Source organism: Mya arenaria, chromosome 10 (genome assembly GCF_026914265.1).
Source record: "Mya arenaria isolate MELC-2E11 chromosome 10, ASM2691426v1".
NCBI classification, from domain to species: domain Eukaryota; kingdom Metazoa; phylum Mollusca; class Bivalvia; order Myida; family Myidae; genus Mya; species Mya arenaria.
Genome location: NC_069131.1, coordinates 62464966 through 62484002, shown reverse-complemented (window position 1 = coordinate 62484002; position 19037 = coordinate 62464966). Strand labels below are relative to the sequence as shown.

At 31.1% G+C, this 19037-nt stretch overlaps 1 protein-coding gene across 1 annotated transcript in view; it reads right to left on the bottom strand.

Moving 5' to 3' along the window:
* LOC128206974 (melanocortin receptor 4-like) overlaps nucleotides 1-13522 on the bottom strand; it is a 73781-nt gene extending 60259 nt beyond the window's left edge. The window contains exon 1 of the mRNA XM_052909738.1: nucleotides 13399-13522. The gene's annotated coding sequence lies outside the window, so the exon portion shown is untranslated. The remainder of the gene's footprint in view (nucleotides 1-13398) is intronic.
* Nucleotides 13523-19037: the final 5515 nt, after the last annotated feature.

Genomic DNA, 19037 nt, shown 5'->3' with positions numbered 1-19037 from the left:
GGCGAACATGGTCTTTTTATAAAGGTATGGTATGTCAAATAAGATGTTTAAAAAAGGCCTGTCAATATGTTTTAAAAAGCCGTAAGTATATTATCTGTTGTTGTTTTTTTCAATTGCATGTGGTATGATCGTACATAGTAATTTAACATCAAAGGTTGCATGTAATAAGCTGTTGTATAAGTTGGTAGTTAAGAGAGGAATCTACTGGTTTTCCATTTGTACTTAGTTACTTTGAATATAAACTCTATGACGATTATACAATTAATAGCAGAAATAATATATAGTTCGATAGGAAGGCTTTTTAGTTAGCTGTTTAATTTGTCTAGACAAAATGCAATACAGTCTGCAAGACTTAAAAAATACATTCAAATCATTTCACCAGAGTATAAAATTTACAATGGACTTTAGTAGCACTAAAATACCTTACTCGTATGCTCGGTTAAGGAAAAAAAAACATCAATATCAAAATACCTTTTTCATAAACCAACAGACAGCAAAATGTTCTTACGTTGTTATTTATATCATTCAATAAATTTAACAAAAACGTTCTCTATGACTTGAATGAAGGACTCGTACAGTAGTATCACATTAGTATACTTGTACAAAAGTATGCCAGAAATATAAGAAACTATACAGAAAAGAAAATATCCCACATAATGTATAAAAGAAGCGATACACGCCAAAAATAAACAATATTACTTCAAGCAAAAGTTCAAAGAGAAAAATCAAGTATAATCCTTTGTATCAACATACCATCTTTAAAATCCGGAAATATTTCAAACCATAGTGAATTTTAAACACGTCCTGAACAAAGCGAGGGAATTAATACTTTATGATCAGCATCAAATCTAATCAAACGCAAAGGGCAAGCATGAAATGCAAAAATAATGATCATACAAGAGCAAAATTTGAATCAAAGACCAAGCGCATATGAAGTTTATACGTGTCATCGTCCGGGTTGTAAAGTATGTAGGTATCAAAAAGAAGAAACAGACATATCATCAACAATGGCAAAAACAAATCGAAGCAAATATGAATTGTGACTTTCAAACTTTGATTTATACAAGAATATTCAACGGATGTCCGAAAAATATATAGGATAAACCCTAGAAGAAGAGTAACATTACAGAGAACCAAAAGTTGATTGAAAGTACACTGAACCAAAATAGAAAAGCCCCGGTTGCATTTTTGTAAAACAAATATAAAAATAAATACGCCCTATGAATAATCTTTTTTTGTATAGTTTTCATTGATACATATGCGATCATAAATATAAAAATAAATACGCCCTATGATTAATCTTTTTTTGTATATTTCATTTATACATATGCGATCATTACAGTTGTTTTGTCTGATTAGAGATTTAAATCAATCGTATTGATAATCCCACTTCGCACATTTAGTATCGAGTATGTCCTTCATTACTATTGGCCCATGCCAAACATGACTGCACATTGTTTCTATTTTATCTTCAACTTGACCAATTCGGAGTCAGATATAACCCAATGATGAAGTGACCTCATAATTGCCCTGACGTCAATTGACTTCTTCACCATTCTCCCTGATGATTTAAAATAAGAGCAAATAATTATCTATGGCTAGACTTTGTAATTTTTAACATACGAACTGTTACAAAATAAATAAAGCGCTTAAATCGACCTAACATTAATCATCTTTATTTTATTACACAGTCATCAAACATGTGTGTATATATATGTAAATATATAAATACACAAACAATGCATGATGTTGTTTTCATACATCTACTAAATTTTGAAGTTGATACGTCCCAAAGAACTTTTGAAATATACATAAAAAAAGACAAAACATACTTACAGTTTTGAGAATAATATCATTTCCACACATCATGAAATTTTCCTCCCACAAATCGATGTATTACATATAGGCAACTGGTATACCAATATAACAAAAATGAGATGAAAATGGAACATGATTTTCATTAGTTCAACGGCGCGAATGTATCTGAATCTATGAGAGAATCCGGAAGTGAACGTTTCCACCAACAGACAATTGGATCATATCGAACCGTTTTGACTGGATGCGCTATTAGCAATATGTTGCATTTTTTTAATGTAAATGTTTAATAATTAAGCGATATAGAGATATGTAAATATTTTACTAGTATCCATAAATGGTACCATCGAATATCCAGGACTTGGTGGAATGTTTGCAATATGCACACTCAGTTTAACACTTAAACAAATGTTGTATTGTATTAAGATCATTTATAAATTATACTGTTTAATCGGCACTATAGTGTGCTGTTTGTAATAATACTTGACTAACATAATTATTTTACTTTTTTAGTAGAATTTATAAATAACACTATTCAATTATCAGACATTATCAGACATTGTTGGACGGTAAGCAGTATGTAGTAAATATACATCATAGATGTAATCTTGTATTACATGCATATGTATTTTAGCATGTATTTGAAAAATAGTAAATATGTACTATCCTTGTATTAAGTATGAATATAGCGGGGTATCTGGTCAAATTGTAACTACTTTTGAACTTATTTAAAAAGTTAACAAGAGTGCACATTTAACCAGTGCTAGGACATTTCTAGAATATCTTGTTTAGTTTTTTGTATGGATTGCATTTCAACATTATCGTCATAAAGTGTTTTCAATATTTCAGGTTCGTTTAACTAATGTAATCAAAGATAGCAGCATGTGTAAAGCTATCTGTGAACTCTTTAATATATTACACGGATTAAAAAGTTCACATTTCTTATTTGCAATTACTTTTGTAAAACTATTGATAGATACATTTTGTCCTCGGAACCAAAAAATGATTTAAATTATATGTAGATTAAATGACAGAACAATATGTATAGAAAAAGGTTATTGCAGTATGCATTTTGTTCTTTAATGCAACTTAACGGACATGAACTTGCCTTCTTGCAATCTTTTCAGACCATAGAAGCCTTTAACAAAACAAATGTGTCGGTATATTTCGTATTTATTCTTTTATTCCCATAACTTTTCAAATGATTCCAGAATCACATGGGGTCACCAAAAATGAAAAACAAAGCATAATTGCACATACGACACCTTATCACAAAATAAGTAAAGGTTTTGCTAGAGACAATACACACTCGTATAGCAAGGCATGTAACTACTGTCTTTATAGTTGTTCAGTTATGCCCCTTATAGACAAGAGAACGATGAGCGTTGGCATCCGGCTCCAATGTTCTTGTTAAGCTATAAGTTGGTAAAGTTTATAGAAACACAATTTCTATGTTAATACTATTTCAATCCTTACTATTCACAAATCATTATCCGAATAATTATTGCCCTTTAGTTATAGGATTTACGGTCATAAATCAAGACGAATATGATAAAAGTACTAGTATGTGGCAAAGTCATTCTGTGGTCTTACGTTATACATGAAACATTTGTGTTTTGCTTTATCCTGTATGGAGATTTTAATATATATTCCCTTTTTAGCGGAGTATTTAGTTCGTGTGTTTTTATCTCAATTATCACTTCTCTCAGGAAAAGCATAAATATTATTGCCTTTGGTATAATAAAACTGTCTGTCATATATGTTACTTCTGCCAAGCAACTCTAATTGGTGATGCCAAACATTGACGCAAGCACTGTGATTGCTGTATTGCTTACACTGAAATAAAAGGATTATATTTGTAGAGTATTTGTAGCTACTTTACTAATGTGTATTGGTATTTTCACAAAAATGTAACAACAAAACACGAAAATATGTGATAATGTTTAAAGTATAATTACGTTATAACTCAACTTTCGGAGGTGATGTTTCAACTATAACTTAAGAAGGTGCTGAAGTGTATAGAATTTGTCGCACATATTTACCTTCACCGTCTTCCAACATGTGACCACTCTCGATCTGGTAAGTTGATAAATAAACGGACCTACTTACATAAAGTTGTGCATTGAAGTATAGATCAACGTAGACATTTAGAATGTATCAAGATATATGTGGATATATGGACCCTCAATATTGTGGTGTATAATATAATAGGCAACGAAATGTTCCTAGTTGAGTTAAATATGACGATAGCGTGCTCCAATAGGTTTACACCAATACGTTATTGTTGGAAATAAGCGACAATTATTGCCAATCTTTCTCATTGCGAGCTTTCAATCGTGACACTAATAAAGATACCATTGATATATATATATGGCTGTTGTAATATCGAGAATGTTCAGGATATATTTTTGTAATAAATGGGAATAATCATGTTGCGTATTTAAATAGATTATATTTTATGTGATTTAAAGAGATTAATCAGTGAGTTAAAAAAGACGTTCCACAGTTTCAAACATTATAAATATCACTTTGGTATTTTTCACTTCTCTCTCATACCTCCAAATAAAGCTTAAGAGCCCGTAGGAGTGGGACACTGACGTCAATAAAGTGATTTCCCAATAGACATTACGTTTGCAAATGTTTTGGCGAATGTTATTTAATGTAAAAAATACGATAAAACGTCATTTATGTTCTTTTAAGGCAAAATAATAGAAACATTAAATGTGTGTTCTTTCAGTGTATTATCGATATAAATGTCACCTCGTAAAAATCACATTACTGAAAGTAAAAGGGGGAAAAGGAAGGTCACGTTGCATGTTTAAGTCATGTTTTAACTTTTTCGTCATGGTTTTTTCAGGTTAAGGAATGAAGTCTTGTGATGAACGTTAATTGTCCTTCGGCAGATATTTCTTCTAGTAAATCGTTTTTAAATACCGATTCAAGGTAAATTGCAATGAAACATAAGAGTTTTAAATCTTAACCTAGATCCTTATTGTAGCACACAGACACTGTTTAGAACAATTAAAATAACACATTCTGAACATTTAAGCATATATTTACATTACGGGGCTTCCAAACGGATATAATGAATATGTTATTTTATGTTGTTCATAGTTTCATTATTTATTTTTCTGGTTTAACTGGACCACGTTATATGTTTTAATGACTGTTCAAAATAGAATACCGCCAAGGCATGTGGTAGGCTACACTGACAGTGTTCTACGTAGCATTTGTGTGAAGGAACTCTTTTAAACCGAGGCATATGGTTTAACTTCAGATTAGTTTGTGATTTCAAAAGAATTACTCAAAATGTGACAATAATCGAAATAGTACATCTTAAGAAATCTTGCGAAACAAGATAACTGACCATTACTGTTTCTTTTCACAGAGAATCCATTTTTTGTCAGATAGGAAAAGCTCCTCGTAGAAACCAGCGGTTAACATTTTAAACAAAACAACCATCGTGGTAGATCTAAACTAGTTCATATTATAATCAAGACAATATAACGTTTGTTTAATGTGCTTTCTGCACTGTTTTGCTGTTGGGTAACGTTATTTAAACCCCGAGACAAACCCCGTTGATTGCTATGTCACAGTAAAGACAAAAATAGCTTTTCAAATTTGTTCACATATGACAAATGAAATTGTCTTCTTAACATTAGTATATTAATATAATTGGATTTTATGTGATAAACCAAACTATTCAGTAAGTCAAATTCGTGAAATGTTAACCTTTGTAAAAAATAGAGAAATCAAATGTTTTACAACAATTTGTTCTGTTACATTTAAATGTCAATATTGTCTGTTGTTTTTATCAAGGTCACGCATGATTTCTCGAAAAAGAAGTTAACAATAATTCCCGCGTATTCCTAATATCACTGTTAAACACATTGAGTCACGCTAGCTCAATTTGCTTCCTTATCGCAAGAGGAACATTTCGTTGCTGTATTATTCTTCGCGTTCTCAATGGCAAAATGTTTAAATCTAAACGTGACAATGGACGTCAGATAAGTGTGCCATCATAAAAGCCCCCTACTTAGAGGCTCAAATACGTTTAACATGATATTGATTTTAACAATTTAACAATTTAAGATTAAGCTATGTGAAAATTACATAATTTAGATCAGTATACAATTGTAAACTAGAACAAAGTGTATTGGAACATCATCAATATGCATATTTATGCGAAAAGCTACAGAAACAAGACCAGTAGCAAAATTATTAACATATACCCGGTTTAATGGCACTGGGCAAACGCTAACGACATAGAACATAAAAAAACAAAAATTCACAAACAAGAAACACGGACGAATAGCACAAGACACTACAAACAGCACAGTGCATACATTTTTGCTCATATTTGACGAATTGTAGCAATATAATTGAGAAATATAGCTCAATGCAATGTTCAGGGTGAGTAAAACTCAATCCCAAACATGATCAGGATATACAACTTGAAAATGTATTGATACATTTCGAGATATGAATATATTATATATGTAAAAAGTAACTGCAAGAAGAAACTCAAAAGCAAAACTAAATACAAATGTACTAAAAACAACTAAACACCTGTCTAGAACCAGTAATAGCACCAGATGCAGAACACCACTCACAATTACCACTTACATCAGCACATACAAAACAACTTTCACGGGTAAAACTTAAATCAACACATACAAGACAAAGCTAACGGACACAAATTCCATCAACTCATATAAGACAAAGCTAACGGATACAACTTCCATCAACCCATACAAGACAAAACTCACGAGAACAGCTGACATCGGCAGATATAAGACAACATACGAGAACACAACTACAGTAAATACATACAAGACAACATTCATGATTGCAACTAACATCAACACATACAAGACAACACACACAAGTACAACATGCATCAACACATACTAGGCGACAGACACGAGTACAACTAACACAAGCACATACAGGACGTGACACACAAACATAACTTACATCAGTAGCAATACTTAAAATTCAAATCAACCAGGTTTTAAACCGAGTGTTTTAGAGCATTTGAAAAGGAACCCTTATCCATAAAGATAAACCACACGGTTGTAATCTTGTTTAGTTGCAAGAAGACAAATATGTCAAACAAATAACATCAACACACACAAAAATATCTCCGTCAGTATCAATATATGGAAAATCAAAACGACTAGGTTTGCCAAAAAATATACGTGTTTTGGTTACTGACTTTGAATTCACAGCTTAATGAGGGGGAATTACCGGAATTTTTATGGTTATAAGATTAAACCAATAACCGTTATCTTAGCTATTATTATCCTTAGCTATTATTATCAGATTATCAGAATTATGTAAATCGAAGTCTATACCATCTCATCATGCCATCAAGTTGATCTTAATAAGGACTGCTATAAGGAAAAGCAATAATTTTCATTTTAGGAAGCAATAAATGGCTATTTTTTTTCTCATTTTACAAGCAGTTCTAACTCATTATATCGACATTGCTGTATTTGTGTTATTCTAAACATAATTTATTACAATTAAATGACAATTTCTTGCTCTTGTACTACTTACTTTATATCTTAACTACATTAAACAAAAAGACATGGATATAAGCGTAAGCACCGGAGAAAAACTGTTATTGCAATGGAGATTTCCCTACTAGAATCTCTTTTAACTCTCAAAGATTTATTCATATGCTATTCAAGCTAGATGTCATGAATGGAAATGGGGAATGTGCATTTTTGTTAAAGATTCAATATGGTGTCCAATAAGGCAATAAACATAAAATGTGTCCTTGACTTGACCACATTTTCAAATTGGTATGTACCTGATTCAAGCTGAATACATACTTGGTTAGTCCTTCAATCGACCACAAAACTTTGGGTTACACTGTCGGTACCTTTTTTTACTAAATAATGCCCAGTGGCCAAATACACAAAGCCTCTTACTGAAATTTTAACAACAAATATTTCAAATACCTTCTATTTTCCAACAATGTCGGTTAATTGAAATATATATCATTTGAATGTAATGAATACAAACATACCGATCATCACATTATCACTGGTAATTAATTTCGAAATAAGTATATTGTATGCTAGTATGTTTTGCTGCTATTAAATCATATTGCAACATAGTGAGAAAATTACAAAACGAATGTGTTACCTCTGTATGTTGGAAAGTGTACGAGAAAATGTTTTAATAAAAACTTTAAAAAAACAAAATAAGAATAATTTTGTAATTGAAAACATATTCAAAGAGCATACTCTGAATATTCTTTGATTTCTAAAGTTTGACGGCTATCGATTATTGCTTTGTTAAATTATTTGATATATTTCAAAGAGATATAAAATTGCTATAAGTGCAAAGGAAACAGTTTATTAAGACATCCACATTAATTCAACTATTTCAGTTGTAATTAAGAAGCAGTTTAACGAGGAAAACATTTGATTAGATAATATAATTGTGTATATATAGCTTCCTGGAGGCTGGCTTACTTTTTTGATATTAGTTTTGCACTGACTGCACACGGATGCCCGAAAATTACTGTTTTAAATCTTAGTGGCCCGGATCGATACCTCTGCCCCTACCACCATGAACCGCCTTTAAACCTCAGTAGTAGAGCAGACTCCGAGATAGCGTCATACCAAAATGGAACCCGTAGCGCCAAATTTCGATGGATATTTCGTCGACAGTATGGGACATTATTAGGGTTGGAACTCATTATCGGTGTAATGATCTCTATGGCACAACAATCGCCCAGAACAAATCGCTTAAAACCAATGATATTTCACAATGTAAGCTTTCAAAGTAACATATATAAATTGTTTAGAAAGATAAACGTAAATCAGCGATACAGCATGTCAACCCAGACGCCAATATGGGATTATTAATCACCATGACATCTCCCTAATCATATAATCATTAATATTATTACGACTTACAGGCTAATCCATTTAAATTGGAACACTTGAGGTTAATCATCAGTAGTCGGATAATCAATTCAATCAAGAATTCCTTAAATGTATTTACTCTTCAAAAGCCGTACATACATGGCCAAGAATAAAAATGTCATAGCTACATGAGAATCCATCAATAATTGGTTATCTTTATTTAGTTAGTATTAAAAAATATTCTCTTGAAAACTATCTGCATCTTTGCATATCTCTAAATTACAACGCGGCGTATTGCAAATTTCTTGCTCTTGTTTATGCATAGCAAACAATCACATTTAAACAGTATCTGAGACGAGAACCGTGCAAATTATATAAGCGATGCAGAATTATTAAGAAAACCAGATAACACGCACAAATGGATTTCCGAATGGTCGATAATTATATCGGAAACAAACATACTCGTAAAATGAAACAGCAAAATGTTATATGGCAGTAAACCTTTCATCTTTTAATCTTTCACCAAGCAATTCGGTAGAGAAAACAATACTGGTAAACTTCAACATGTTTACAAAACGAAATTTAAACATCAGACATTGCTATGTGATAATACTCGTTTGCGTAAGCTGTGATGTAACAAAACATTTATTGTTTTACAGAAATCAGCAGGTTTCATTGAAAGTCAAATTTCTTTTTCAATATAAACACAAAAAAAGGATATTGAATGTCTTAAAGATTAACCTTGCTTTTTGAATTTGAATACTTTCGGAAACAAATAAATACTAACCTTCTTAACATATATACATAAATATTTTTATACGTTTTCAGCTATATCAGTAACTAATATTTTCACTATATGTATTAAATAATAAGTAATCAAAGGTATATCACTCAAAATGTACGTTTGTTATACATGTGTATGTTTTGATTTTGAATACGAGTGTCACTTTAAGATTAACTCGATGTTATGCAAAAGAAAATGAACGCGGGTTATTTGACACTAAATGACACTATTGGATGTTATTGCTAGGAATCGCTGCCTTAGGTAAAAAACTTTTTTATTGAAAATGCCACAAATAGCGTCTATTAATGTCTGAATTTGTCCGCAGTAGATCTGGTCACGTGACCAATTGACCAAATGAATCATAGTTTATATGGCACCTTGTTATCTGGTCGAATTTTATGGAAGTTACGGGATGAAAACAATTTTGGTCAATTTACAGTCATGCGTCATTTGTGAAAAAAACACATTGTAACATAACTCTATCTATAGCCCGAATATTGATACTTTGCATTCGTTGAAAGCATATTGGTTTGTCAGTTTCAGTTTACGGAGCAAGAGCAAATAACGCGTGTATTACACAAGTAATTATGTTTTTTAACAAAAGGATTGTTGTTGCGTTTTCACATCCAACTTGATAAATATGTGTGGTTATCATTTCCAATGTCTAGAATATTTATTTCATATGATGAACGTTAGGCTAATATCTTGTGTAATTCTTTCTTTGAGAATTTGCTGTGAAACACAAAATCTAGCGATATAGTTCTTAATTTTATAGTCCTTCCGAAATCATTGATTCCGATTATCACTTGAGCTGCCCATTAATGGCGTCTCGAGTCTGGATAGATATCTCCATAAAAAGAACGTATCTCGTTCTTCTGAAAGGATCATCTTTTCGGATGTTATTTCGAAAATGTTTACTCCCATGGGTTGAGGCTTAAATGATGCTGATAATTTGGAAATGTCTTTGTTTTAATAACAGACTATGAAGTTGTATGTTTGAGATCAATATTTGATGGCTTACCTATAAGTAATGTTTTATAAGTGAGTTCATTTTTTAGTAATGCTAAGTTAATATAAAGCTTAGTTATTATTACTAATACTATATATTGTGAGGCATATTTTGAAGGATACTACTTATTTCAATGATTATTTATGTTAACCAATGTTCAGACTATGCAAACAGACGTATTTGTTTCTGTTGCGGGTGAAGATTGATTAAAGCGGTGTTTAGGGTAAGCAAATACTGGGTATATGTAATATAGCTGGCAATGGTCGGTGTGAATGGTGTGTCCATTGAAGTACCTTTCATCTGTATGTTTCTGGTCGTAAAAAAGAAAACAAAGTATTTTTTGTTATATGCAAAATATGGAATATATTAAAAAGTATTTTTAAAAACGGCTTTGTAATAATCTATTTGTATAAGTTGGTAGTTAAGAAAGGAATGTTTTGGCGTCCTTTGGTGCTCGGATACTTTGAATAGAAACTCTATATCGGCGTCCTTTGGTACTCGGACACTTTGAATACAAGCTCTATGAAGATTGTCTATTTAAAAGCAAAAAATGATTTATAAATCGATGGCAAGGATTTTTAGATAGCTGATTAATTATTTTAGACGCAATGCAATACAGTTTTGAAGTCTTAAATAATACATCAAAATAAAAAATACACTAAAATATAGTAAAATTAATATATCATACCTTTAAGTTTGAGCAAGAAAAGAACAAACCACTTATATAAAAAAACATGTTTCATAAACCAACAGACAGAAACGTTTTTATGCACTTGCGTGAAGGACTTTTACAGTAGTATCGAATTTGGATACTTGCGTAAAAAGAATGCCAGAACTAAACAAAACCATCTACAAAGAAGAAAACATCCCACATAATTCATTGACGATGGAATTAAAAAGGCTAAAAGACAACAAAGAACAACATTATTTCATACAAAAATTCAAAAGAAAATAATCAAGTATAACCCTTTGTATCAACATCCCATCCATACCAAACGCTAAATTTTTTCAAACCATATTGATTGTTAAACATACCCTGAACAAAGCAAGGGAATAAATAATATATTATCAGCATTAAACCTTACCAAAGTAAAAAGCATGCATGAATCTGGCTGGATCCAGACAAGTCAGTGTTGGGGGGAGGGGGCTGACTAGGGTAGAGGTCCGGATGGAAGTCCGCTTCCATTTGAAGACACTGTTGTCTTTTATGGATAAAATTGTGCATTTGCCACTACTACACGACAACTTGATAGCAAATTATTATGATTTTTAAAATGGACGAATTTTCCAGCAGATAAAGTCATTAAAGCACACCTTTTGGCCTGATAGTTGTGTGATTTCCTACTTCTTTACATTTCAGTATACATGAATCCTTGGGAGACAACAAAGAACAAGGTCATACTCGTATACATGACATCTTTAATACAAGATATATTAACATTAATATATAAAATTTGCAATAGTAAGAAGTTCGTAGTTCTCACTGATAAGGATTAAATGCAAACAACTGAACAAAGTTTACTAACAGATTATACTAAAACTAGGTGCAATTTTATAATTTACACAAACAATAGGACATTGTCATGACACTACACGCTGCAACAATGGCAGCTTATAAAACTTTGCAAAGACTATATAAATGGCCCATTTCCAATTACTGAATTGTTCAGATTCTAACTGACCACGTCGTTTGTTTGATCCAGGACCAGTACACCGTGAACGCAGTAGGCAGCATCTTCGGAAATACTATATACAAGTCCTGGGAATTGTGAGAGCCAAGCCCTCTGAAATGACCATTTCAGTTGGCCAGATTTGAAATTGAAAAACAAAAATCATAAAAGAGCAAAATTTAAGTCAAAGAACAAGCGGATATATAGTACAAAATTGTCGTCGTTTGCGTTGTGGAGTATGTAAGTATTTACACAAGGAATAGAAGTTTTCTTCAAAAATGGCAAAAACAATCAAAATCAAAACAAATGTGACCTGTGAATCACAAACTGTCATCCATGCAAAAATATGCAACGGCTCACAGAAGTGTATACAGGAGAAACAACAAACCTTAGGAGAAAAGTAACATTACAAACCCGACATATATATCATCACGAACTGCGGCAAATACCCATATAAACACATGCAAGTGAGGCTAACTTGTACCAAAATCTCAAATATTCCCAAATTACAAGATGACCAACAATGACTGAACCTAAATGTCGTTGAAAGTATCCATCTTCAAATTAACTAAATAGAAATAAGATATAACCCAATAACCTCACAAAAACGCTGAAGCCGATAATCTTTCAATGCTTACTGGACCCAATAAAAGACCTTAGTACTTAAGTCAAATATTAATCTCTGACTCAGCTCATGCTACCAGATAACATCTTAAGTTATGTTTTTTTTAAAAATCGCATTCTCTCAAAGAAAATGTTGATTTAAAACTTGGTCAAGATTAAAAAAAAAATAATATCAAAGAATGTAATTGAGTAGTACTCAATATTTTTAACAATAACTCAAGTATATTTTTCCCCTAGAATATGCTGTTATCAGAATATTGACAAAGCTTTTTTTTTCATTTTTTCAACACATTCATTCAGAAAGTATGTTATTTGAAATAGTGAAAACAAACAAAAGCAATATTTTGAATTATACTATGCTTTTATGTGATTAAATGAGTTGAGAATTTGACTTTAATATCTTTGTAATATTTGGGCCTGATGCTTAAAAACAAAACTGATTCAGCCAATTATTTATGGCTATAAATAAAAAAACGCCATTAAACTCTTCAACATCTGTATATATATATATTTAGATAGACAATAAATCCATGTTGTTTTTTTTCATAGATCTACGAAATTTCGAAGATACTTCGTCCCAACGTACATTAAAAATAGATATAATATACTTACAGTTTTGAGAATTACATAATTTCCAGAAATAATGAAATGTTCCTCCCACATATCTACGTATTCATATCTGTAACTTGCATACCCATATAACAATTATGAGAAAGACGGAAGATGGAGATTGAACATGATATTCACGAGTTCAACGACGCGACTGTATCGGAATCTATGAGAAAAACCGGAGCAGAAGTGAAAGTTCCAACCAGCAGACTAATGAATCATATCGAATCGTTCTGACTGGATGCGCTATTAGCAATATGAGGTAAATCAGTTTAATAATTAGGCGATATAGATATCAATATGTCAATGTCAATATTTTACTAGTATCCATAAATGATAATATCGAATATGTAGCACTCTGGTAAACTATTTTCAATATGCATACCCGGTTTAACATTATATTATTTCAGCATAACATATATATATATATGGTACTGTGTAATCAGCACTATAGTGGGTTGTTTGTAACAATACATGAAGAAAATAATTAATTTTACTTTTTAGTAAAATTTAGAAATGACACTTTTGAATAGTTAGATATTGTTTAGAGTATGTAGTACATCTATTTTATACTTGAAGATTTATTGTTATATGCATTTCTTTTAATTTTATACCTATCGTTTCATCTTCATGGTGACCTAGAATTAATAAAAACATACTTCTTCCTATATGAAATTTTAGGCATGTATTTAACAAAATTTGGTCAAATTGTTCTAGTATTTTCTATTTATTCTTGTATAGAAGTTTTAAAATAAACAAGATAGGAATCTGAGTGAAAATTCTTGGGTTTTGCAGAATGTTATGGAACAATTTTGTTATGTAAATAAGGGCAAAGACCTGGGGTATTAAGTTTAATTTTAATTTATTTAAAACAAGTGTTTATAAGTAACATTTTACCAGTGCTAGAACATTTATATTGTAATTTATTAAATAATTGTTGTTGTCTTTTATGAATTGCATTCCAACCTTTTGTTGGAATTACTCTGAAAATGGTAATGAATTTAATAAATCGTCATCAAATATTTTCAATAGTTCATGTTGGTTTATTAGTATGGACAATCAATATTTATGTGAAAAACTTCAGAAACAAGCTCAGTAGCCAAAAGTTTAAACATCAACGCCGTTTAATGGCACAGGGTAAACGCTTAAGACATAGAACCCAAAAGCACAAAATCACAAACAAAAAACATGGAACAAGAGCACAAAACTCCACAAACAACACAGTGCATATATATTATATAAAAAAACTAGGTGTGTTAACGATATGGATGATATTTCAAGCTTCTCTTTGTTATGCATGCGCAAGGTTTGCATGTCAATCTGTATTTAACGTGTTTTTGTAGTTTTTGAACCTCTTAATTGCTTCGTTATTGGCGTTTTCAGTGTTTAGTCTGTGCATTACGTCTGATTATGTTAGAATTGTATCAAGAATTGGCATAAAAGTTACATTTTTCTTGTAGCTTAGTCTTTTACCTTTCCGGCAGTGTAAACATTATAGCATTTTCTAAAACATTTGACATTGTTCAGGGCAACTGTGGTTATGGGGATTTCTGGACATGGGAACCATGTCTATTATATATATATATAATGATATTTTTTTCAAGTTATACTCTTACAAATTTATTGAAATGTCATTTATCAATTTTAATGAGTTTTTGTTATTTTTTCAGTAATATTAGTTGACTGAAGGGCCATATTTAAAAAAAAAATAAAAAAAAATATCAAAGGACAGAAGGGCCATAATTTAGTGAACAAGCTATATGACGATCACCTGTGTTAGGTACTGCCTTGGAACGGTCAGTAAAATATGAATTTACTGGGGGTTTAAACCACAAACGTGCACAAACCTCACTCTTATCTCAAATAAAGTAAATAAATTGTACATGCATGTGCTAATCTTGTTAACTTTTGGATTTATTCTTGGTGTTAAATGTTCACATAATTTATTAGAAATTAGTTTTGTAAACCAATTGACAAATACATTTTGTTCTTGTTGCAATTTTGTTTTTGGTTTAGGTTTTCACTTGCGCTTTTGGTGGTCGTATCACCAGGCTAATATCGTTATGTAAATAATTATATTTGAATAATTACTACTTTGGTACTGATTGTAATGTTTAGTAAGTCAGTTTAATATTTAAACAATGTAGTTTTAATACTAATGTGTGCTTCTATCCTTCGAACCATCATGTTTGCTTAAAATTGTCCATTGACAGCAATGAAATTTGCGAAACTGTCGATGTCCCATAACACCGGTTAAGACTTTATTCCTTATCCTCGAGCCCTTAGAATATAATAAAAACCACGTTTTGTTATTTAAAACATTTAAATTTGAAAGTTTCGGAGTATCGCCTTCATCAAGAAAGAAATAAAAAACACTCTTTTGTCTATAATGAAGAACTGATATATTCACTGTTTCAAACAGGGAAAATATCAAGATATAGTTAACTGATAAATCTCTATAAATTGACAGAAATTATATACTCAACTCATCATTATGATGTATTTGTCTCTCGTACTGCTATTAACAACAAGCTTGTTTGTTTTTAATCATACTTAAACCTACTTATGCAATTTGCATGCAAGCCATTATAAACTGGTTAAATTAATATGCTGAATAGTTGCCAATCCATCTCTCTACTTATTAATTACCATGTTTTAAACGAGTGCCTTTAAACCTTAAAACAGAACGTTCGGCCGTTCGTACATTCATCATTCATTCAATTAAGAAACAATAACTGTCGAAAAGGTGCCTTATCGAAAATGATTAAACATTAAAATATACAATGGTATTGTATGTAGATGTTTTGCATTTTAAAAATTATCTTAATGTAAATTATCAAATGTTCTATGAACACGCAATATAAACTGATAATGCAAGTTTTATCTGAATACTGATGTGAAAGCAATAAACGCTCTGGTTATTCATACAGACCGAAATTAACAGATTTCCGATAATGGTCTTAATTCTTTTAAATGAAATCCAAATCATACTGACCAAAAGGTGTCTTTTTATTTCATTTATTTAAACATTCTCGAAAAACAATATGCTAGCGATGACTGACTTTTTCAGCACTGATTCTCTCAAAAGTGTAAAACAGATTGAATATTAAAGGGCGATGATTTATGATAAAAACTAAGGCTCAATATTTACTGAAATATATAAGTCATTAAATGTATAATTTTTTCCTCTTTTTTCAAATCTGCTAAAGATTGAGTATCGGCATTACCCAGCGACCGTAAACATGTTGCTATGTTTCACGTTTTGTTTGAATAGAAGCTGGTATTTAACATTTTGATGAAGAAATATAGTAACGTTTCAGTGCCGTCAATCGCAAATGGCATGCATTGTTTTTACAAATAACAACTGCAAAGCACACACCTTCAGAAATTACACAGTTCATTTTCTTTGAATACACGCCCTCATGTTTGGCTTTCATTTATATTTCATATGGTATTGACGATAAAGATATGATAGGAACATACAGGTCTCTGATTCCTGGCTTAATTGAAATCAACAAATCATTGTGACTTATTGACATAAACTAATAGGAACGAACATGACAGTTATCTGTATTTCTGCACGTAAATATGCTGTTCTTCAACAAATACAAAACAGACTGAAATAACTGCTAAAAGATTATTGTAATATTCCAAATCCTTTACCTTTGCAAAATTCAGAAATTGATTTGAAATATTAAGGTATCATAAGTACAATATAATTTTCATACCAGTGGTTTAAAGGTGAATGCAGGGTGATACTATTGGTACCATCTGAATGGGTAATTATTACTGATTACTTATATGACAATAAAATGCCAGCACAATCTTTATAGATAAAAATCTAAAATTGGACATGGACATGATTTATTCCATTCTTAAGGCTATTGAAGCCTTTTAAAAAAAATATGTGTCGGTATATTTCGTATTCATTCTCTTCTACACATAAACATCTTTCAAATGATTCCAGAGGCACATGGGGTGACCAAACATGCAAACTAAGCATATTTGCAAATTAGATATCTTATCACGAAATAAGTGAACGTTTTGTTAGAGACATACGCACTCGTGTAGCAAGACATGTTACTATGTTTTTCGCAATAATTGTTAAGCCTTTTATAGAGTTAAGAACGATGAACGTTGGCATCCGGCCTCCGTGTTTAGGTTTCAATATTTGTTTGTAATTTTTTTATCTAAACACAGCTTCTATGTTGATACTACTTGATTGGTTACTATTCCAAAATGATTATCCGAACAATAATTGTCCTTTAATTATAGGTTTACAATAACAATTCAGGGCGGATATAATAATAACCCTTTTTGTGGGAAAGCCATTCTGTCCCTGTGGTCTGTGATATTTTGTTAAAACGTTATATTGATATTTCTGTAAATGACTAAGAAACTTACTTTAATTTCCTTTTGAAAAATATGCTACTACTGCTATACAATTTTAATTAAAAAGCGAACGTACATTCTTATTAAGAAAGCGATCGTACGATAAGTTTGTAGGGCAAGTTGTTATGTTAGCACGCACCAAAAATATCAAAATATTGAGTAGAAGCAATTAAACTAAGAGGGGACTAAAATATCATTTTACTGCTTCTTCAACATCATTGTTTTGGTATATTACAAATTCTAAGAAATTTAATTCAAATATTTCATATTTGCTGTACGCTGTATTCTCAGGATAAAATGCTTGTGTATGTATGATATTCATATGTGAATTTATGTATCTGCCATCATGTTTGCAATGTTAGTGGCAAAGAGTCATATCCCGATTTTTCCAATACAAATTTTGTATCAAAAAATGTACAAAGCAAATCTTGATATCAAAGGACCTCTTAAAGTCTCACAACCCTTTAGAATTCCGAAACGTAAAATGTTTGAGAGTGCATTCTTTATGTTCGTATATACAAAGACTCGCGCATGAGAACGGTAACAGGTATGCAATGATAAGTCGTTCAGAAACTTGCACGTGGCTATACCATAACTCTTTTTCATATACTGCTAGCTAGTTATTGGACGTTTTCCTTCACAAAATGATACACAAAAATGAATGAGTCCACCATCCTCGTGTTTGAAAGTGTACAGTCACGCTGAAGTGCTCGTGGATTTTATAAGTATAAGTTATGTTACTTAACATAAAAACAGTAACTAACCATAACTTTATTTGAGTAAATCAATTGTTCTCTGTCCCAGTATATATTAGTGTACATTTGTGTCTAGCTTTATCATGTAGTGAGCTTTGATACATATACCAGATCATCTAGTTCTTGTTTTTTTTTATCTCAATTAGCACTTCTATCAGGAAAAACATAATTATAATTGTCTTTCGGAATAATACAACTGTCTGTCATATATGTTTTTTCGCTAAGCAACTCATATTCATGATGCCAAACATTGACGCAACCACTGTGATTGGTGTATTGCATACAGTTATTACGCTGAAATTAAAGAAATTTAATTTCTAGAGTAATTGTTGTTACTTAACTGTCGAATAGTTTTGTACTTACAAATTTAATAACAAAACACGACAAAAAGCGATAACGTTAAAGTGTAATTAAAATATAATTCAAACTTTGTAGGTGATATTTCAACAATAATTAAAGATAACCCTAGAATTTTTAATATTTATAGCTGCATTA